This window comes from Rattus norvegicus, chromosome 1 (assembly GCF_021556685.1).
Source record: "Rattus norvegicus strain SHRSP/BbbUtx chromosome 1, alternate assembly SHRSP_T2T, whole genome shotgun sequence".
Lineage (NCBI taxonomy): Eukaryota > Metazoa > Chordata > Mammalia > Rodentia > Muridae > Rattus > Rattus norvegicus.
Window position 1 is genome coordinate 63,513,181 of NC_141534.1, and position 23,976 is coordinate 63,537,156.

A 23,976-nucleotide genomic window follows, 5' to 3' on the forward strand; every position below is an offset into this window, starting at 1 on the left:
TGCATCAGGGAAATAATCACAATTTTAAATAAAACGGAAGCATTTGAAACCCAAAAATTCTTTTTAATAAGAGCTGTACGATCAATTGTTGAAATACAACCATTAGTATTTTTTACGTTTATCAAGTTTCCTATTTGAAAGCATGTCTTTGTTTTTTCCTCTGTAAGAGAATAGAATGTCCCAGAGAGCTGATGAAGGATTTGCACACTTGTCTTGCCCAGGAAGTGCATTCTCCTTGTGTCTGCAGCACATAGGGAGCCTTTGATAGCATAAAAAGAAGCCTTTGATACCTCCCAAAGAAGAGCAGGTACCTGCTGTCCCTAGTGCATGGGAAGACAGATGCACTCAAGAACCTGCAAGCATCTGAAAACACTGCATGTGTGTTTGTGAGACCTGTAGAGAAGTAGACTTGGCCATCCCTGGACAGTGAGGTCAGATGTGAATAAGTGTTGCAAGAGCACATTGAATAGCATACACTACTGTTGGGAAATGTTTTCCTAAGGCCTGGACTCCCCAAACTACACACTGATAAGCCCATTGCCTTAAAGGTCTTCTGGTCATTCACGTTTCAAATGTAAGTGGCCGCTCAGTACTGATGGAAGGAAGGTATGTTTTATTATCATGGCACAGGATACACTGATCCGTTCCAGCAGGCTGAAGGGTCAGTGGGATGTTGTGTCCCCTCACCCTCATGACTACTGTGCTTTAGCACGGGGAGCAGGACAGTGTCCAAATCTCAGGGTTTGGGTGAAATGTAATGATGGAGTTGGGAAGTTGCTGGTCAAAGGATGTAAAGTTCAGATGAACAGGGAATGACTTTGAGTACTGTTACCTGTAGCCTATGACACTCAGCAGTGTCCTATAAATAATGCAAAGGAACTTTAAGAAAGGGGAAGCATGTTTGAGGGATTAAAAAGCTTGTGGGGAACTTTTTTGGAAGAACAGAACTTATATGTTGGAATTAGTGTTTGTATTTCTATATTTTAATTTATTTTTTTTAATCTGTAGAGACATCCCTTAGAAACTAGATTTGGTGCTGACCCAGGACCATGTCTTCTTGTGCTCCCTGTCCTGTGTGGGATTTGTGGCTCAGGCCTACTGTGGCCCCTGGTCTCTGTACCACTTCATTTTCTGCCAAATCCTACATGAGTCTTCCTTTGCCCATTCCCAGGTAATAAAGTGATTTCAGAAACAGTTATACTCATGAATTTATTATACAATTAAGCAGAATAGGGTGGTTGATTGACTTGGCAGAAGAAATTTTCATCTCCTAAAGTGTCAGGTGATTGTGTTTGTATAAGAATTTTTTTCAACCTGTTCACTCACAGTGCTGGGAGGTAAGTGCCAGTCTTGAGATTGCCTAAACGTTTTAAACAGTATGTAGATAGTACTGCCCCTACTCGCCCTGTGATCCCAGGCAGTCACATACAGAACAGGATGGGGGATCAGGAGACATCAGCAGACCACAGGTGTGGATAAATGTTAAAGTGTGAGAAATGAACACAGAACCTGCGGGGCCTGATTGAAGGACCCTATAAGACATTGTCTGTGTGGTAGACTCTCCTGAGATGGTAGAGTGGAAGGGGAAGGGCCTCCTCCATTACAAGTCTCAGGGGGCAGGATCGCCAGTGGGCTGGGAAAGTGATGCCTCTAGGTGAGATGGGTATTCAATGCCACAGTAAATTGATTTGTATTTTACAAGCACTGTAAATGCGAAGGATATTGAAAGGTAGCCTGGAAAACTTCAGTGTATGGGCATAGAGCTCATGAGCACGCATGAGTGGCCAATGAACAATACCCGGCCCTCCTCTCTCGGACTTAGCCACGCCCTTCATTAGATCCTGAGGGGATTTTTCAGAACAGAGGTTATGGCAGTTTCACCATCCAATTCCAGTGAGTATGAGGGGAGCCCATGGAGTTTGAAACCACTCCTTTCTGCTCTCAGGGATGTGGGGAAAATAAGAGAATTTGGGTTGGCTTAGTAGCACTATTTTGTGAGTCTTAGCTTGAGTTCCCTCGGGATGGAGACCAACTGCTTCTTTTCCGAATCTTAGGGAAGTTGACCCGTTTTCTCCCAACTGTCCTTATGGCTCCTTCCTCCATCTCCCGCTTGGGGCTTCTCTGGACTCTCATTTGCTGCATCAGCACATGAAGGTTCCCTGACTTGGCACCTCCTTATGCTGAACATCAGCAGACTCCATACTGAGCAGGATTTGGGAGTACAGCTGTTAATACCAATAATTATGTAACCGTACTCGTTGCCCTCTTAGAGCACACCGCAGAAAAATAGATTGATAAAAGTGAACAAAAATATAAACATCATGTGTGGTAATGGCTCCCAAGCAGAGAATCTGAACCTTACAGCAGCCCCACCTAAGATTTATGAACAGGAAACCGGGAAGGGGAATGACATTTGAAGTGTAAGTAAAGAAATGTATCTAATAAAAAATTAAAAAACAAAAACAGACAAATAAACAAAGAAGTCTATGTTGTGAACATAATCAGAAAGATGATCTGATCTGCCTCTTTTGTTTGTGTGTGTGTGTGTGTGTTTTACCTTGACTTCCGTAGTCAATGGAGTTCAGATAACTGTAGGAATGCATTTTATGGTTTAGAGGCACTGATAGGATCATTCCTTTACTTATGCTCCCCCTACTAGTTTTCTTACACATATCTCATCAAGATTTAAGCTGTTATGCATCCATAAATCTTAATGCTTACTAAATCATTTTAACTTTCCTATTCTTTTCATCTTCTTAATATTCCTGGTACCTAAATAATACAATCCTGTAAAAGGTGTTTCAAATTTAGCTGGTAGACTGATACGCCTCTTAAAACACATGACTTAGGAAACAAGCTAACCTACATTATGGCTGATTGGTGCATGGGAAAACAGATTAATTCTAAATTAAATATATTAGACTATTTAAAATAGTCCTGCTTTAATATTTGTAATCATATCAAACTTTAAATATAGGATTATAAAGCCTGTGATTTGACTGTACTATACTGCATTCTCCATATAGATTTCTACATAAATTACTGAAAATTTCTTGGCAAAAACTTATTATGTGAGCACCTTTAAAACTAATACCACTGGGGCTTTTCCATTTAATGGGGATATGAACCGTATGTTTAAATACAGGTAAAAGTAGATTTACACTTAGCAGCCAACTAAGTAACCTGGATGTAGTCACTTATATTCAATTGAGTAGTTGCTTGTAGAAGGGAGCACAAACTGCAGATCAGGTATTTCAAGGAGCTCTCTTGGTATAAACTTAGCCCTAGCTAATTTGGCCATAGGGAATTCATGGTCCTTCTAATACTTGATCAGTCCAAGCCAAACTTCCTACACAAAAGGTCAGGATGCAGTTCCTCCTGTCTCTATGTCTTTTTTTTTATTAACTTGAGTATTTCTTATTTACATTTCGATTGTTATTCCCTTTCCCGGTTTCCAAGCCAACATCCCCCCAAGCCCTCCCACTCCCCTTATCTATGGGTGTTCCCCTCCCCATCCTCCACCATTACCACCCTCCCCACAACAATCACATTCACTGGGGGGTTTAGTCTTGGCAGGACCAAGGGCTTCCCTTTCCACTGGTGCTCTTACTAGGCTATCCATTGCTACCTATGAGGTTGGAGCCCAGGGTCAGTCCATGTATAGTCTTTGGGAAGTGGCTTAGTCCCTGGAAGCTCTGGTTGCTTGGCATTGTTGTTCATATGGGGTCTCGAGCCCCTTCGAGCTCTTTTAGTCCTTTCTCTGATCTTATCTGCCTCTTAAAATTCAGTTTTTAGCAGGTGTGCTTCCTGGCCAAAGGAGTCAGATGAGTGCATGAGCAGCCCCTTCGAGGACAAGGCTTGGATTCCCAGGAGCAGACAAGGAACTCTGTGGGCATACTCCAAGGAAACTGGTGAGAACCACAGCCAGCATTTTGGATCTTTGCAAATTTGCCTAAGTGTACATTGAAAGAAGAAACCTCTATTCTGGCAACTAGTGCTACATTCCTTAAGGAGAGCACAGCTCTGCCTGCTTCAAGCTCAAGCTTAGCTATCGGGAAGCTTCCCCCTGGGACTGGACCTTGGCACCTAACTCAGGACCACTTTACCTCACCTTGAGAGATAGACTTCCATCCACCCCAAGATAGACAAGACTTCCATCCACCCCACGACAGAGCTGGGGTTAGAGCAGCGACTTTCAGGCTCTGGAGCACACCAAGAATGCACACTCTAGTGTTTGTGGGCTGCAGGCAGAACTGAGCAGAGGTTTCTGTTGGCTTCCGTTTGGAGGACTGGGGTCCAAGAGTTGGCTCCAGTTCTCCTCCGTTTGTAGGTAGCTGGTTCCTCTTGGTGCCCTGTGGTCTCTCTCTGCACCCTTCATGTGTCTGTGACTTTAGGGTCCCTTTCATAAAGACAGCAATGTCATTACAAGAGAGCCCACCTTTCTGGTTTCCTTGAATGGATCACGTGGAAGGCATTGTCACCTACTAAGTGTCAGGGACTTCATCCTTCACCATATTAATTGGGTTACAACTTGTCCAAGTGAAGGTAGTGAAGAGAGACTCATAGGGTCAGAGCAAACCTGACAGAACTATCTCACCATGCCCCATTCTAATTGGACCAGACTTTGTAAATGTGTCCCAGGTCTTTCTGGCACTGCTGTCCATCATTGTTCTCACAGTATAGCTCTGTCATTTACGGGGGAAAACTGAACAAAAGGCATCTCATCAGAAAGGAAGAACAAGGCAGTAGACTTGTAGATGGAATCCTGTTATAAATGGCAGAGACCCTAAGGAATCTGCTAAAGTTTAGCACTGAACAGTGAGTTATACAAGACCAATGAATGTAAGCTCTGTCAGCAGAAATAAAGCATTTCTATATCCTAGCAGTAAACAAAACAAAATAGGGGAAAATTTTTATGTCGTACACCAACTTTTATAAAAACCAAAAATATTTTGTAAATAATTTGGCCAAACACACACTAAACTTTTAACTATAGCTTCTATTTTTGTTTGAAATCTAGGAAGTAAGTAAATTTCATCAAAATATTGCAGAATAACTCATAATCAACTGAATACATTTAGAAATCAACAGTATATAACTTGTAGGTTTTCATTACTCAGTATATAACTCAGAGGTTTTCAAACTCATATCGTAGGTTCTCTTTACCAATCAGAGTTTAGAAGTGCAGATAATGCTGTCTCCATGTAGTCACACATACTCTGTGAGAAGATTTAGAGAGTTAATTCTCTAACAGGAGGGTCTGCATCCCAATCTGGAGACAGAATTCCCTTCAAGAGGGTCTGAATCTCCTGCAGGTATGAGTAGCCCCCTCAGAGGAAGGACTGAATCTCCTGCAGGAGAGAATGACAAAAATGAGAGGATCCATAGGAGGAGGGACTTAATTTCTTCTCTGATGGGACTGGAGCACCAGCAGGAATTTGACTCTGTAGTCTGCTAGATTATTTTCAGTATGATGTTCTGAGTTCCCTGAATCCACAGCTGGAGCACTGAGCCACCACCAGGAACACTGCACCTGGACCAGTTGTCAAAGGGAATTAAATATGAATTTCACTTCTTTGGCTATTAAAATCCCACCATGCTCTAGCTTCCTTCCAATATCCACCCTTCATTGACCACCATCTCAGCTTCTCAATAAATCCTTCCTCTCCTTGATTTTCCAAGACTACCTACGTCTTATGAGCACCTACACACACACACACACACACACACACACACACACACACACACACACACACTCACACACCTGGCTTTGAAGGGATGAGATTTTGATTTTTAAGGCTGAAATGTTTCTATGACTTTCTCTGTAAACCCTGCTACCCTGCTTCCCAGGTACTTTCCACGGCACCTTACTGACCGAAAGATAAAAGAGTCTCGAGTGTCAAGCTTGCATCCCTGGTAGTCCTCAGGTCTGGAGCTGATGGGCTCAGAGCCATGGGGTGTGTGTGGGTAGCCGGCCAGGCCTTGCTGAGGCTGACTTTTCTTGTCTCTGCAGTATGTGAAGGAGTCTTCACAACCTGACTGTTGACTTTCTCCTTGCTGAGACTGTTTCTACCATTTCTTGTTCTCTGTTCATTAATGGTGTTTCAGTGTGGGCAGGTAAATGCTGTTTTGAATCATTTTTTTTTGGATCCTGGCTGCAGGTTAAAGAAAAAAAGGTAGTTGAATTGGAAACAGAAAATGCTGTTCTGTCCCTGAGATTGGCATAGGTAATCTCTGTCCTGTAGACTGATTGACTGATGAGACACATGTGAGTGTTTGCTTTGCATGGGCTACTGCAGTTGCAAAAGATTAAAAGAACGGTAGCTATCCTTTGATGGTTGGTCCCCTCCAGTGTGGTGCACATTTAATGAGTCATCCACTAGTGGAACATATATTAATCCTAAATTTTTCATCCTCATGCTCAGAAGTATTTAAGGAATAATCCATTAATGATACATCCAACAGTTGGGTCTGGACAACTTTGTTGTACTGTTTATGCATGATGAATTCATCCAAATTAATTTTAACCAATCTATAGATATAGTAGTCACCTCCAACACCCAAAGACTTGGTCTAAATACGTGCAAACTCAGGTGATGAGATATGGTTTCTCAGACATCCCCACAGCATGCCACAGTGCAGGGTGCATGCTGAACAGTTCAGGTTCAGACGTTTCCAGTTTGGCTGGGTGTTCAGTGTGCCCTTCACCTTCTCACAGGCTCTTCTGACACTCTTCTTACACAACCTCCACTGACACTCCAGTTGTTTATTTTCCTTGGATTTTTGTTTTGAAGTGTAGTGCTCTTTTTTCAGGGTCCCAGTTCTTGACGGCATTGGATCCCCTGCAGATAAACAGTCTGCCTTGTCTTAAATTGGTACGTGTGTGTGTGTGTGTGTGTGTGTGTGTGTGTGTGTGTGTGTGCGCGCGTGCGTGTGTGTAGTCACATATTTCGTGATCCTACCCATAGCTGACCCACTCAGAACACATTCAGGATTTGGGAACAAGAAATAAAAATAAAGGAGTAAAATGCTGGGTGCAAGGCAGTTGGGAGCAGAGCATCAGGAGGAAGAGTCCAGAGTCCCGGGAGGCAGGGTGTGAAAGTACAGCAGCAGCTTAAAGGGGCTGCCAGTTCTTAGGGTGTGGGGATCAGGTGTGTTAGGAGCACAGGGAGAAGTTGAATGTGATGAGCTTTCAAGTTTAACTACTGTCTGATCTCTGCAGTGCCATCCCTGGAAAAGTGATATAAGTAGTCCCTCGTGCCCTGGTCAAATCACAGACACTTTCACTGTCAGATCCCAGTGTGTTGGGGACCCCTACCCTAGGAAGTCCTCAGGGGTGTAAGGAGCATGCACTGGTTTCCTTTGTGGTGTACTCACCATGAGTGAGGAAATATTTGTCTGCACCTCTTCTGGAAGCAGAGAGAGTAAACATGGGTGACACTCCTGATAGCCTGTCTGTATAAAGTTTTGGCTTCAGTGGTGTTAGCTCTCTGGCTCAAAGATCTAATCTAACAAGTCCTAATATTGCACCGACCAGGGAAATATGAAAGCAATTAACTGAAATACATACTCTGCTATTCTGAATTTGAAACAGGCTTCAACCTGACACTCTTCCTCCTTACCCTCCCCAGACTTCTTACTTTTGTCTACATACATTCCTAGTGGCGTCTCTGAGGACCCAATTCTGACTTGTGACTGGGCCTGGGTCATGCTCATGGGTTGGGGAAGTAACAGATGACTATACTGGGGCCCCTGTATCCATGTAACAAATGAAGTTCCACAGCTCATGATTATAACTCTGGATACAGAACCCATTGCAAGAGAACCTCAGCTGAAATCACGGAACTCACGAGGGACTAAAGACCATTGACTTACAACATGATGTTCATCTTTCTAAACCCCTCAACATTTCACCAAATAACCGGTTATCTAGAGTACACCAGCACACACTGAGAAGTGTAGAGAGAAAGAATTTCATGTCTATGTTCCTCTGCCCATGAGAAAGAAGTTTCAGGACAGTAAACAGGTTTTGAGGGTAAGTTTCTCTTTTATAAACATCATTCTCTCTCTCTCTCTCTCTCTCTCTCTCTCTCTCTCTCTCATCAGTTTTAAATTATTTATTTTTATTTCACATGCATTTGTGTTTTACCTGCATGTGCATCTGTGTGTGGCTGTCAGATATCTTGGGAATTTTGCTCTGATGGGGCAATTCCAGTTAAAACAGTCAGAACAAAGAGGAAATGCAACATCAACAGTAGCAATCAGGACCCTCTCCCTAGTACCCTGTGGATGTACCTGCCCTTGGGGCTCCAGTCTTCTTTGTGAATGCATGCCATGCATGCACTGAACTACAGCTTTGATGCTGGTGTCCTATGGCTACAACGGTACCTGCATCTTGCCTTGTCTAAAGAATACCTGCATCCAGCCCTGTCTCCAGGCAAGCATGCTGAGGAAGAAATATTAGCCACATGTAAACAACATGGGATTTGTAAGTACACAAAGAATATGATTTCCTATGAAATCTGCATTATAAAAGGAGGGTAGCGTGAAGGAGAGAGATGCTATAGACTAGGACTCCAGTTACACAGTGGTTTCCATATGGATTTGTCAGACATGACTAGCAAGGGTGTTGGGAACCTGTATAGAGTTGGACAAACACAAATGCTTTTCTGTAATGGGATCCAAAAGGGAAACAGGATCAGATGAAAGCTCCTAATCCAAAGATGACCTCTCTTCAGTGAGAAGGCCAGAGTTATGTGTGGCTTCCATCTCAAGATCTCCGGTGGAATGTGTGAGTCAGGTGTCCTTTTGCCTGCTGTTCTCCAGTGCTTTTAACAAGAAGGCTTCCTCATTCAAATTGGCAAGCTTGAGGGTGGCGAGCTCTGTCCCTGCTGTGGTTGGATTATGGTCATCCAACAAGGGTGTACATGAGTATATGTGCACTGTGTGTATTATGTAGTGCCCACAAAATCCAAAGAGGGTAAGATATTCTAGATCTTGAGTTGCACATGCCTGTGAGCTGACTTGGAAGTGTTGAAAATAAGTGAAGGTCCTCTGCAAAGGCAGCCAGTACTCTGAAATCCTGAGCTTTCTCTCTAGTTCCGGCTCTGTAGGTTTTCTCGTGTCCTGTTGATTACTGTCTGCTTCACTAGCCTGTTCCACAGGAATCAGTCTTATGATTGTGTAGCATCACAACACCAAAAATACTTTAATCTCTGACTGGATGCCCTGACTGATTTTTACACAGGATAAAAGTCGGCTACATTTGTGTTTGATTATTAACAGTGCCTCTGGAACTAAACTCAGATCATCAGCTATTCCTTTCACCTCTGAACCATCTCAAAACTCACACTGTATATTCTGATCTGTCCTCAGTGTACCATGTATTGCTGTAATCACCAGCGTTTTTAAAGCAAGAAAAAGGAGGTTTATAAAATCTTCAGATTTTGAAATTTACATTCACACATAGCTTGTGCTACACATCATTAATCCCACCTTTCAGGAGAGAGAAGGTCTCCTTACTGTCCAAACCACCCTTGTGTACAGGGTGAGTTTTAGGACAGCTTCAGATTGTGGTGACACTCTGTCTCAAATTAAGCACACAACAGCAACAACACAACCACACTCACACAGAAACACATGCATGGAACACACACACACACACACACACACACACACACACACGCACACACACGCACACACACACATCACTTTCCAGCATTCAGTGGAACTGTATTTTAACCTCACCTACCTCAGTTCTTCCAGTCTGTAGGCTTCTCTTAAAGCCTCAGGAATTGGCAACTGACATCAGGCCAGTTTCTTCTTGCTGGTGGGGAAATTGGGTTGTGTTGCTTTCTTATTCTGTACTCCCTTAGCTGACCTCCCCAGGCCCTGGGAAGATTCCATTCACCTCCTTCAGAGTACTTTAGTGTTTTAAAGTCATACTCAACAAAGTAAGAAACCATTTGGTTTGATTGCAGCATTTAGGATTGTGTTGAGTATGCACCAGCAGAATGTACACTGTTTATGAAGTAGGTCTGTGAGTAAGGGCTAGGTGTAATTTTATCTGCTGAGTGAGTGAGTGTTTGCTCCATATCGTTACCCATTTTGGCTTCTGTCGTATATTTATTCCTATAGACTAAAGGGTTTGAGTTTGTGTTGGCTTCTTCTGTGATTTCAGTATCTAGCACTTCTGGACTTATCCTATAAGTATTACCAGATTAACAGCGCTGTTGATTTTCCATGGAGATGCTTGTTTACATTTTTACTTAAACCACATCTCATGTTCAAGAGAAGGGAGAGCAGCTCACTGGCTTTGCAGCAACACACATTGACCCAGGGTAAAGGTTCTCTCTGTTACTGATTCGAATTCCTGAATCACCATGACATTTTGCATGAGCTATCCTCCACTGTCTCTGGCATTTGAGTACTCCTTTGCCAGTTGTAGACCCTGTTTGGGAAGATTCAGGAGGTGTGCCCTTGCTGGAGAAAGAATGCCAGTGGGGCTGGGCTTTGAGGTTTTAGTGCTCTGCACCACTCCCTGTGCACTCTCTGCTTTGTACTTGTGATTCCAGATGTGAGTCCTCTGCTTCCTGCTCCTTCCACTGTGCCCTGTCGTCATAGAACTTAACCTATGGTAACAGGTGGTCTGTGAAATAGGATCACTAATCGCCTACATGTTTTATAGTTTGCTGTGCTCATGGCATTTCTGTCACAGAAATACAAAGGTAACTAATGCAGAAGGGGATGTAATAGAGCTGTGTGATACCTGACCATGCCAGTTTGTGCTTGTTACTTGTTTTGGAAAATATGCAAGAATTCAGAACTTTGAACTAGAAGTGGCCCAGTGCTCTAAGAAGAGTTTAATGGGGTATACTGGCAGGAGCTTGGGAGTCAGGAGTGCCAAGACCTATCCAGAATGTGGAAGCCCAGGACAAGGGGATTCAGAAGGCAATAATATTTGTAACTGGTCTGGGATAATTAGTATGATGCTTTTACAAAAATGTGGCTTCCTTCCGCCCACATCATAAAACCTACCTGAGGCTAAATTAAAAAGTAATAAACAAATTTCTTCAATGAAAATTTGAAGAGAGCCCAGTATGGCCTCTGTTATACTGAGGTTATAGGACTTCAATGAAAAAGAGCAAATGGGGCAAATAGAAATGCAAAATGTATAGTTTACAGAGAAAAAGACACTGGGAAGTTTAATATTATAGCCAATGCCTAGGACAGAAGAGAGCCTGCAATTACTTAGGAGATTAGAACCTTAATAAGAGGCCATGTCTCCTCAGGTGATGACATGACTCAATTAACCTCGTAATCTGTGGTAGAAAGTGACTTACTTAGTGTTTTCCTGCTATTAACAGACACCATGACCAATGCAAATCTTATAAGAAGAACACTGCTTTGGGTTTGGCTTACAAGTTCAGCAGTTTGGTTCATTATCATCAAGGTGGGAACATGCAGCATCTAGGCAGACATGGTACAGGAGGAGCTGGGTGATCTACATCATCATCTGAAGGCCGCTACTAGAAAACTGATTTTCATGCAGCTAGGACAAGAAACATAAGGGTCACATCAACAGTGACACACTTCCTCAATCAAGGCTACACCTATCCAATGAGGGCTCATCTGCAAATAGTCCCACTCCCTGGGCTGAGCATATTCAAATCAACACAGGAATATTAGGCATTTTCAGTTCCTGAAATCACCTGTGATCAGAAGCTGCTGCTACTGTGGGTCATAGGGCCCAGGGCTTTCCAGAAATCAGGCATCTTCTCATGTACTCTCATCAGTCACTGGGAGTAAGGAAGCTCAGCAAAAGACTGCTGTGTGGGCTGAGACAGCTGAGAAAGTGTGCTTGGGAAGGTGTGTCAATCTTCATCTCCACATGGAGATAGCATGGGGGTTACCTGACCTTACCTGACCAGTTTCCATGTTTGGTACCCCTGGACCATATTCATTGTCAGGTAGGAAAGTGTTATTTGGCACCCAATGTCATGCTGTGCTTATCATGTACCCAAAGTTGATAGAACTTAAGAATGTGGGCTTGAAAGGTATCCAGTTTCTAATCTGGGAAGGAGACCAGCAGGCCTGAGAGGAACAGGCCTCATGTGCAGAGGGATGTACCATCTGTACATGGTTGGGAGAAGCTCAGAGAAGGTTAGTCAAACCTGTCTATCCAGTAGAGGTTAGTTAACTGTGAAACTATCACTAACAGTAAAGGTAACTTTGAACTCTGAGGAAGAGAAGGTTTGTTGCCATTGTTTGTGGACCATGCTTCAGAGGTGATGAGACACAGAGAAACTGTGTCTTGGGTTCATGCCACGAAGCTTGCTAGCTGAGCACTTCACATCTTAAGTTGTGTATGTTGTCAGGGCCCTTACACAAAGGTGATCTAGTGACAGTGTCTTGCTTTATTTGTAGCAATCACATGAATTTAAATTTCCTACTTGTTCTTGTTCTTAAAAACTCACTGATTAGTTTTAGCTGAGATTCCTGGGACACTTTTCTCTCACATGCTGTAAGTTTGAAAGTTTTGGTGATTAACATAAATAACTATTCATAGGTCAACACAGGGCCCACACTGACCTCACCTTGCTATCTGGAACTGTTATTCCTGAGCCAAGGGTCTCAAGGGTCTCTGCCTCAGAAAGAAATGTGGAAAAGTGATCTCATAATCTATTCACATTCCTTGTGTCATCCAGAATATCTGCTAGAATGAGAGGATCCTTCCCTTCTCAGGACAATGTAGAAAATGATTCCCCAGGAGGAAAGAAAGGGCCACTACCCGCCTCTGTGGCGCAGTCCCTGGTGTTCACTGTAATGTCACCCAACAGTCCCACCTTGAATCTCCTGTTCCACTTAAGCATGGATACTCCCTTTTATTCTGGGAGATAAACAGGAATCTCCAGCTAGGAACAGTGGTCCAAACATGAGGTTAAGTGAAGGCAGTTAGAATGGGGTATATACATTAAGGGTTTCTGATTGAATGATTCTGAACTTAATGTACTTCCTACTAGAGTCATCTGTAAGTGATATGTAAGCTTTGTATTAAAGTGTACCTTTAGGTCCAAGATTTCATGGTAGGTCAATGCCCTACACTCTCTTAAAGATAATTTAAGAACTGCATGAAGAAGAGAAAATACTGATTAGAAAATGTTCCTAGGTGTACAGGACTGGTTTACATGTGCAAGTCTCTGTGCTCAACTCCAAGAGCACACAATATGCATTAGAAAGTAGATGATAAGAACTCTCTTTCTCTCTCTCTCTCTCTCTCTCTCTCTCTCTCTCTCTCTCTCTCTCTCTACCTCACTTTCGATCTATCACTCTCTCATGGGTGTGTGTGTGTGTCTGTGTGTGTGTGTGCATGTGTTTGTGAAGCTGTGTCTGTGTGTCTGTCTGTCTGTCTCTCTCTCTCTTTCTCTCTCTCTCTCTGTCTCTCTCTGTGTGTGTGTGTGTGTGTTTGTGTTTGTGTGTGTGTGTGTGTGTGTGAAGGTGAGCTGAGGGTCTGCATGCTGAGTTGGAAAAATGATCCCATGTTGATTGACTCCCACCTTGACAAGTATCTTGTTGTTGGGATGACCAGCATGTGACTATTGGGACAAGATAGAAGTATTTACAAAGCCAACAGTTTTGACCGATTTATGCAAATTAGGGCAGATTTGAGAGTACACTTAAGAGTTTTAAACTTTGTTTGAAAAAACTAAACAGTGTTCTTGGAAGAGTTTCTTTGGAGTAGACCGCCAAAGGCCAAATTTTATCTGATTGTTGGTGAGCACCTGTGGGTTTTTGTGTTCCTTATGTAGTATCCCTTAGGTTTGGGTCAGACAATGTAAACCTTATCATTTCCACTGTTTTTAACATCTCAAATGATGTCCAACGTTCTAGGTGCCAATCCACAAATGCCCACTCCTACATCTTCTCCCTCCTCCCTCCATTTTGCCACTATGATTCTGCTCCTAAACTCACCCAACTTTTTGAAACCCACCACTCCAGCCTCCTCCTACGTTCGAGCATCACATCTCCACAGGACCAAGGGCCTTCCATCCCATTGGTTTCAAATAATGCCATCCTCTGATATATATTGGTTGGTGGTCTATTTTCTGGAAGCTCTGGGTCATCAGCCAGCATATATTGTTCTTCCTCTATTGCAGGACCTCCTCTGTCACAGGACATCCACTGTTTAAGCACCATCACTACCTCAGGAAGTCCACTGTCTGTGTGTCAACTCCACTGTTACAGGACCACAAGTGTCTCAGCACTTCAACTATCACAGCACTTCTACTGTTCAGGAGCTCAAGAGTCTCAGCATCTCAAGTGTCACAGGACCTCCTTTGTCCAAGAACTGGACTGTCCAAGCAACACTACTATTGCAGGACTTCCACTGTAGGAGCACTACAACTGTCTCAGGACACCCACTGTCCTATAACCTCCACTATCCCAGGAATTCCACTGTCGTAGCACCACCCGTAGCAACTAAAGTGTTCCAGGACATCAACTGAAGCAAGATCTCCCATGATTCTGCAACTTCACTGCCACAGGATCTCTACAGTGACAGGAATACCCCTGTATCAGCAATTCCAATTTTGCAGGACCTCCACTGTAGCAGAACCTTCAATTGTGCAGCAGCTCCCCTGTAAGTAGATTGACCGCCACGATCTCAGTGCCTCCACTTTCAAAGGACCTTCACTGTCACAGAACCGGCGCTATTTCAGTGCCTCCACTGTCACAGGACCTACCTCTTCACAGGATCTGCACTGTTGCAGCAACTGTAATTTCAATTTTTCAAAGTCATTGCTGGTTATTAGATTTGAGGCTGAATGAAATGTGATGCTACTTTTGACAGCATAAGAATTTGTTCTATAGCTCTTGTGATAAATGCCGTGTGTGCTAGGACCAGTAACCTATGGAAGACTTCATGAGCTCATACCACTCTCCACCTCACTTTGTGGAAGCTGGTGTTTTTAGAGTGTGATAAACTTCAGGTGAATGGATTCATTCAGCTGCACCACGCTCTATAGTGTGCTACACAGCAATCATATTGAGTCCTTGCTGGGAAGAGAAGAAATCCAGAAGAGGGAGAAGGCTTGGGTTGGGGGAAGAATCATAAAATACTTAGAGGATATAAGAAGGTAAGAATTATGGGGAACTGGAAAACAGAGCCAGAGGAAGAATGAGCACAGAGCAAACTGGGAAGGACAAAGTACAAAGGCACGTGGGTTTTGCCATCTGCGTGTTCTCTGGACAATCTCCCTTGGCCTCATTTCTGGGAGAAAACTCTTCCTCCACCCCCTTGTAATGTTTCATCTTGAAGGAAAGCAGCAACACAACTTCATCAGTGAATTTCCCCATTGTAATTGGTTCATCCTTTAATGCCTCTGGGAAATCCCGAGCTGGGGAATGTCCTGCTCTCTGCTGAGAGACAGCCGGAAAGTAGGTTGTCCTCTGTTTTCTCGTTGCTACAGCTCTTCTAAGTGTGGATGATTGTTGAGTGAAGACACAGGACACTTCTGGTGTGTATGTATGCTTTGTTCACTGTGGCTGTTGTCGGGAGTGTCCTGAAAAGAAGAAGGGCATGCCCAATGACTCTTTGCTTCCTCTTTGACTAGCCTTATGATCATAGAGATACACTAGGCCATTGGAAGATGAGGAGAACAATGTGTCTATGTTGTGTTCACTTCTATTCCTATTTAGTCCTAGAGGGAAATCAGGAAGGGTAGAGAATGGGACCGTAACTGGACAAAGCTGCTGAGCCTGTGTTGTGAAGCAATTCCTGTGTATAACTTGCTGTTACATTAAGCAATAGGATGCCATGTTCTGGTTATACCTTTTTGATGCAATGAATCTATAATATTTTACCTAAAACCTCAATATATTACGTTTCTTCCTCTTTTGGAGTATCTGGTATGGGAGGGATCACTTCTTCATAAGGATTTGTGAACCTCTTCCAGTTTTCATTGACCAGGGGTACATCATCACCTCTGAGACTGTCAGCCCATAGTTTGGATTGACTTTTATTAAGAGGCTAAGCTGCCTCTTCTGACACCCCACAGTGAGCAGGGTACACACCTGCTACAACCTGTCTTCTGAACTGTTGTATGACAACAGAGTCAAATACAACAGTGAAATATAAGCCTACTCCCAAGATCCATACGTTGTTGTTGTTTATTTTTTTACACCATCATAAAGTTGTCCTAGGAAGAGATCAGGTGCACCAATAGGGTAAGCACCATGCTGCCAGTTCAGCATTTGCCCAGGTTTGTCTTGAGTTGAAGACCAAAGTCGATGCTTTTGACTTTTCCGTTCTTCTCTAACAGAATATAATCTGGTTTCAGGTCACTGTGAACTTATACAGTGCCCATAGCCATAGATAAAGACTGCTAACATTTGCCTAAATATTTCCTTGGCTCCTTCCTCCTCTCGGTGGAAAGATTTTCAGATGTATTTGTAAAGCTCTAAAATTTCAACCAGTTTCACGATAAGTTATTAGAATTGTCTCAGACTCAATTGGAGAAGCAAGATGATGTTGGGTTGGATGAAAAACTTCATTATATTTGCCATGGTCATGTTTGGCTGGCACCATTGCTTCTTCTTTGCATGCACTTTGATAACCCCTGTAGCAGAACTTCCACTGTCCCGGCACCTGAACTATCCCAAGACCTCCACAGTCAAAGGACCAATATTGTGGTAGGGCGTCTGTGGTCAGGCAACTCCTCTGTCTCAGACCCTCCAAATTGCAAGACCTTTACGGGCACTGGAAGTCACTGTCCATAAACTTCCACTGTTGGAGTACCTCAACTATAACAAGGACCTCTACTATTGTACAACCCCCTTGTCATAGCACGTCTATTGTTACAAAGTAGTCCACTGTCAAAGGACCTCCAGGGTCTCAGCCTCTCCACTGTTACAGGATCTCTACTGTCTTAGGACCACTGCTGTTGGAGGACCTCCTGTCTCTCAGCAACTTCAGTTTGTTGGAGCTCTCCTATCAGAGGACATTTACATTTGCTGTACTTCCAGTGTCACAGCTGTTATAAGAACCTCCGTTCTCACAGGACCTCCAGTGCGTCAGTACCTCCACTGTCCAAGGACTTTTATATAGTAGGACCTCTACTGTCCTACAGAATGTCCACTGTCGCTAGATTTCCACTGTCACAACACCGCAACCATTACAAGAACTGCAATTTTGGCATGACCTCCAGTGTTCCAGCCCCTCCAGTGTCATAGGACCTCCACTATCACAGGACGTCCACTGTCTCACCAAGGCCAATTTAAAGGACCTCTACTATAACAGGGTATCCACTGTAGCTGGACTTACACTGTTGCAGTACCTCAACTGTTGCAGGACCAACAAGGTTGCAGGACATAGACCCTCTCGGCAGCTAGAATTTGCAGGACCTCTACTGGCACAAAAATTCCACAGTTGCTGGAGCTCCACTGTCACTGCAAATGCACTGTCTCATGATATTCACTGTTGCTGGACCAGTAGTGTGGCAGCACATCCATTTTTGCCAAGCCCCTCCACTGACGCAAGACTTCCACTTTTGTAGCACCTTCACTGTCCAAGCAAACCAACTCCTGCAGGATCTCCATTGTCTCAGGGCATTCACTAATGCCAGCTCTCCAATGTTGTAAGATATCCACTTTCACAACAGCTAGAATCTTGCAGGACCTCTACTGGCAAAGACAGTCCACTGCTGCTGGCTCTCTACGGTCAGTGCCAATGCACCGATTCATGACCTCCATTGTCACAGGACCTCCACTTTTGTAGGACCTTCACTGTCCAGGCAAACTGCAGGATCTCCAGTGTCTCAGGACATTTACTGGTGCAGAGCCTCCCTTTATTCCAGACTTCAACTATTCCAAGGTCATCTACACTGTCTTAGGACCTCCAATATTGCAGGACCTCAAATGTCCCAGGACCTCAGGTGACATAGCACCTCCATTGTCCCAACACCCTTACTGTCCCAGAACCTCAATTTTCCCACGACCTATTCAGTTGCATGACCTCCAAAGTTGGAAGAACTGCACGGTATGAGAGCCTCAACTGTTGTAGGACCTCCAATGTTGTAGGAACACAATATTCCTACACTGGACCTACACTGTCCATCACCTTCACTTTCCTAGCACCTCCACTCTCACAGAACCTACACTGTTGCAGGAACTCCATTGTCTGAGCACCTGCATGTCTCAGGACCTCGAATGATCCAGAACCTCTAATGGTGCAGGACCTCCACTGTCACCAGACTTCCACTGTCTCAGGACATCCACTCTATCACCAACTAGACCTTTGCAGAACTTCTACTGGAACAGGATCTCCATTGTGGCTGGTCTTACATTGTCTAAGGCCTCCACTATCACAGACTTTCAGATGAATTTGTAAAGCTGTAGAACTTCAAAGAGCTCCATGAGAAGGTAGACGTGTCTCAGACTCAATTCCTTGGTGAAGCAATATGAATTTGGGGTGGATTAATATCTTCATTATATTTGCCATGGTCTGGTCTGGGTGGCATCCTTGCTGCTTCTTTCCATGCATTTTGATAACCATTGTAGCAGTACTTCCACAGTCCCAGAACCTGCACTACCCTAAGAACTCCCTTGTCACAGGACATCCACTCTGGTAGTACCTCGGCTGTCAGGAAACTCCACAGACTCAGTACCTCCAAACTGCAAGATCTCTACTGGCACAGGAATTCTACTGTCCCTGAACATCCACTGTCACAGCACTTCAACTGTTTCAAGGACCTCTATTGTCGCAAGACCTCCTATATCACGGTTATAAGGACCTGCATTGTCAAATGACCTCCATTGTCTCAGCCCTTCCACTTTCTCAGGACCTCCAAGCTGCAGGAACTCTACTGGCACAGGTTATCCATTGACACTGCTTTTCCACTGTTGCAGGACCTCAACTGTTATAAGGACCTCCACTGTGGCAGGACCTTCAGTGTCTCATCAACTTCACGGTGAGCAACACCAATGTGCAAGACCTCTACTAGCACAGTATATGCACAGTATCTATACTTAGACTGTTGCAGTACCTTAACTGTTGCAGGACCTCCAATTTAGAACATGCACTCTTTTAGCAGCCAGACTTTTGCAGGACCTCTACTGGCACAATAATTCCTCTGTTGTTGGACCTCCACCGTCAGTTCAATGGCACTGACTCATGACATCCACTGTTGCAGGACCTCCAATGTTGAAGGATGTTCACTGTTGCAGGGCATTCCCTGTCAAAGGACCTCTGTTGATGCAGGATCTCCACTTTCACTGTTCTAGCAAACCAACTATTGCAGAACCTACAGTGTTGGAACAACTGCATTGTATCAGGACATTTACTGTTGCATGACCTGTAGTGTGGAAACACCCCCATTTTTACCAGATCTCAGCTGTCCCAGGCCCATCTCCACTGACTGAGGACCTCCAATAATGCAGGACATCCAATATTTCAGGACCTCAAATGTGCCAGGACCTCAACTGATGAAGGATCTCCAATATCGCAGCACCAAAACAGTCACAGGACCTCCATTGTCCCATCACCTTTACTGTCCCAGCACCTCCACTCTCACATGACCTACAATGGTGCATAAACTCCAATGTCCGAGCAACTGCACTGTCTCAGGACCTCGATTGTTCCAGAACCTCCCATAGTGCAGGACCTCCACTGTCACCAGATCTCCACTGTCTTAGAACATCCACTCTATCACCAACTCGACTTGTGTAGAACCTCTCCTGGCACAGCATCTCCATTGTGCCTGGTCTGACATTGTATCAAAACTTCAGCTATCACAGGAATTCCACTGTAGCAGGACCTCCTCTGTCTAAAGACAACCCCTATTGCAGGACCTTTACTGTGCAAGGAACTCCACTGTTGCAGGACATCCATTCTTGCAACACCTGCATTGTCTCAGGACCTCCACTGTACCAATCCCATCTCCAATGTCTCAGGACGCCCACTCTTTCAGGACCTCCACTGTTGCATGATCTTGAATGTAAAAGGACCTTCGCTATCTCAGTGCCTCCACTGTTGCACGAACTACAATGTCTCTCAGTGCCTCCACTGTTGAAGGACCTACAATGTCACGGGTGCTGCACTGTTTTATCAACACCACTATCACTTATTACAAGGCTTTGCTGGTTATTTTGAAGCTTAATGGAGAATGATGTTACTTTTGACAAAATAAGAATTTGTTCCAAATCGCTTGTGATTTATTGCCATATGTGCAAGGATCAGTTGCCCCTAGAAGATTGCATGAATCCATAGGCCTCTAGACCTCACGTTGTGGGAACCGTTTCCTTTTGGTGGTGATACCGTCCTGGTAAAGGCATGGGGTAACAGGACAACTCTGAAGTCTGGGGTACACATCAGTCATATTGAGTCCTTGTTCGGAAGAGGAGAAATCTAGAAGAGGGAGAAGAATTGGCGGAAGAATCATACAGTACTTAAAAAGTTAAGACAGAAACGATTTTGCAGAAATGGATACCAGAGACAGAGCTAAGCAACACAGAGCAAACTGGGTAGAACAAAGCACAAAGGTACCTGTCCTTGCCTGCCTGCCGCTTATTTTTTGGATGCTGTCTCCAGCCCTCATTTCTCAGGAGAGACACTGTCCTGCCCAGGAGAGTTTTCTTGCTTGATTGAGCACAGGAACACTTCTTCATTTGGATATTCCTAATTTCTTGGACCATCCCTTGAATCCTCTTAGCCAGCCACTGATGGGGACAGACTCGCCCTCTCCTCATGCACAGAGAGATAATAGGTTGTCTTCTGTGTTCTTATTGATGCTTCTGTTCGGCCTGAGGCTGCTTGTTGAATGAAGGAAGAAGACACTCTGGCATGTATGTTTTGTCCAGGTCATCTGTAGTGACCTGTGAAGAAAGCCAGTCCCAGTGGTTCTTCTGAAAGCTCTATGACTAGAATATAGACAAAGGCATAAATGAGGCCATGGGGTTGACAAGTCCAATGTGTCAATGGTGGGTTGGCTTCCACTCCTCTGCAGTCCAGTCCTAGAGGGACAGCAGCATAATCATTAAGGGTAGGGAATGGAGCCATTACTAGACTCACTGTCTGAGCCTGGGTATGAAGCCAGGCATCAGAATAGCCTGTCCTTCCAGTAAGCAGTTGGATGCCATGATCCGCTTAGACTTTCTTTGATGTAAAGAATCTTTATGTCTTGTGTTTTGAATGGAACATGTTGCACTACTTCCAAAATTCCAGGGTGTGGCCTGAGAGGTATCATTTCTTCATAGGGATTTGGGAAACGCTCCCAATCTTCTTTGAAGCAGGGGTGCATTATCATGTCTATGACTGATATTTCTGGGTTTGACTGTTATTAAATGCTAAGCAGGTCATCTAGCTCTCTTGACACCCCACAGTGGTCAAGATGCACACCTGCCACAACCTGTCTTTTCAGCTCTTATATGAAAACAGAGGTAAATTTTTCAGGTACCATAAAATGTAAGACTAACATTCATATGTGGTTCTTTGGACCATCATAAGTATAACCCAGGAAGAGTTCAGGGGCATCAAAAGTGTTAGCACCATAGTACAGGTTCAGCATTTGCTCTGGTTTGTCTTGGGTACTAAGGCCAGTGTCGATGATTTTGACTTTATTGTTCTTATCCACCATTTTATTTGTTTTGAAGTCCTGTATTTATTCTGTGCCCCTGACAGTAGATCCAGGCTGCTAATATCTGCATAAGTATTTCCCATGCCTTGTCTTTCACTATGTAGCCATACTTTCAGATACATTAATGAAGACATTGAACCTCACACAGCTCCATGACAAGGTATCTACTTGTTTTCGTCTCAATTATTGAAGATGATGTTGGAGTGGTTAACCACAATTGTCATCATTGCCGTGGTCATTATTGGATGGCATAAGTGCTTCTTCCTCTTAAGGACTTGGAGGCCACTGTAGCAGGACATCCACTGTCTTAGCACCTGCTTTTTCCCCACACCTCCACTGTGCTGACTGTCCAAGCCTATTTTGTGCTGTCTTGCCTGTGAAATTCCTGCCTTTGCAGAAGGAAGTAGGATGCCATGGTCTGCTTATAATTTTGTTCAGTTGAAGTGTCCTTAGTTTCCAGCACTTGGAATCCTATATATTCCATTGCTCTTATACTTACAGGGTCTGGCCTGAGGGGGATCAGTTGCTCATAGGGATTTGGGAACTGCGTCTAGCCTTAGTTGAACTAGGGTTGCATCATGACCACAGTGACTTTTGGCCTATATCTAGGGTTGACTGTCATTAGGAGGCTAAGTAGGTCCTTCTGACACCACACCAGAGGCACCACACACTCCTGCTACAACCTGTCTTCTCAACTCTAGAATGAAGAGAGAGTCAAATGGAAACTTTCTGACTGCCATGAAATATAAAACTCCACATAAGCGTCAAATTTAGTTCTTTGGAACGTCATAAAATTTGCCAAAGAAGAGTTCAGGAACACAAAAAGTATAAGTACTGCAGTGCTGGTTCATCATTTACCCTGATTGGAATGGGATACTAAGGCCAAAGTTGGTAATTTTGACTTTCCCATTGATGTACAACACAATATTCTTTGGCTTTAGGTGCCTGTGAAATATTGTGTGCCCATAGCAGTAGCTCATCACAGCTATTATTTACACAATATTTTGCTGGCCTTGCCTTGCTCTAGGTAGCCATACTTTTGGGTGTATTTGTAAAGCTGTTGCCCTTCAACCAGCTCCATGAATAGATGTATTGTTTTGGTCTAAATTACTTGAAGAATCGAGATGATGTTGTGGTGATCAACCATCATCATCACTTCCATGGTCATTGCTGGCTGGCATTATTTCTTCTCTAATACAAGGACTTTGTTGGACACTGTCACAGGAACACCAGTGTGGTAGAAACTCTGTTGTCAAATCAACTCCACATTCTCAGGGCCTCCAAATTGCAGGGCCTCTCCTGGCACAGGACATACACTTTCCCTGTACTTCTACTCTCACAGAGTCTCAACTTTTCAGGACCTGAACTATTGTAGGACCTTCACTGTTGCAGAAAATTGATTCTCTCAGCAACTAGTATGTTGCAGGACCTCAGCTCGCAGAGAAATTCCACTGCTGCAGGACCTGCAATGTCAATGTAAATCTAGAGTCTCAAGACCTCCACTGTTGCAGGAGCTCCAGTGTTGTAGGATGTCCAATTTTGCAGGGCCATCACTGTCAAAGGACCTCCTCTGTCACAGCCTAGACCTTCAGACTTAACTGTAAAACTAGTGGCATTCAAGTAGCACCATGACAAGGTATTATCTTGTCTCAGACTCAATTACTTGCGTAGTGAAATGAAGTTAGAGTGGTCAAAAATCATCATCGTTACAAGCACTTTGATGTGCACTGTAGCAGGACATCCACTGTTCCAGTGTGGCTTCTGTCCCAGTACCTCCACTATCACTGGACCTCCAGTGTCATAGGACCTTCTCACTAACAGCGGCTGCATTGTCAGGACCCTCAATTTTCAGGACATCTACTGTCACAGTGTGTGTACTGTTGCTGGACTTTCATTGTCACTGCACCTAAACTGTCACAAGGTCATCCAATGTCACAGAGCAGTGTCTCAGCACCTCTACTCTCCCAGGACCCCACAGTCACAGGACCTCCAATAACTCAGGAAATCCAAGTTCCATTACCTCAACTGGCACAGCATGTCCACCCACTGATGTTGGACTTTCACTGTGGTAGCACCTCAACTATCACATGAAGCCCACTATTGAACGACCTCCACTTTTCAGGACATCTATTTCCTCTGAAACTAGAATTGGCAGGACCTCCTCTGTCACAGTACGTCTACTGTCGAAGCACTTCCACTATCACAGGACCTCTAGTGCTGCAAGGCTTTCACTATTATAGCATTTCTATTGTCGCCACACCTCTACTGGCTCTCCTACACCTGTACTGTCCCATCACCTCCTAGGTCAAAGATCCTGACTCGTGCATCAATTGAAGTTTTTCAAGAC

At 44.0% G+C, this 23,976-nt stretch overlaps 1 long non-coding RNA gene across 1 annotated transcript; it reads left to right on the top strand.

The window, feature by feature from the left end:
* The first annotated feature begins 1,801 nt into the window (after nt 1-1,801).
* On the top strand, nt 1,802-16,153 carry LOC102546709 (uncharacterized). Its single transcript, XR_015646215.1, has 3 exons — nt 1,802-1,893; nt 3,789-3,911; nt 14,157-16,153. It is a non-coding gene; the product is annotated as an uncharacterized LOC102546709 (long non-coding RNA).
* Nucleotides 16,154-23,976: the final 7,823 nt, after the last annotated feature.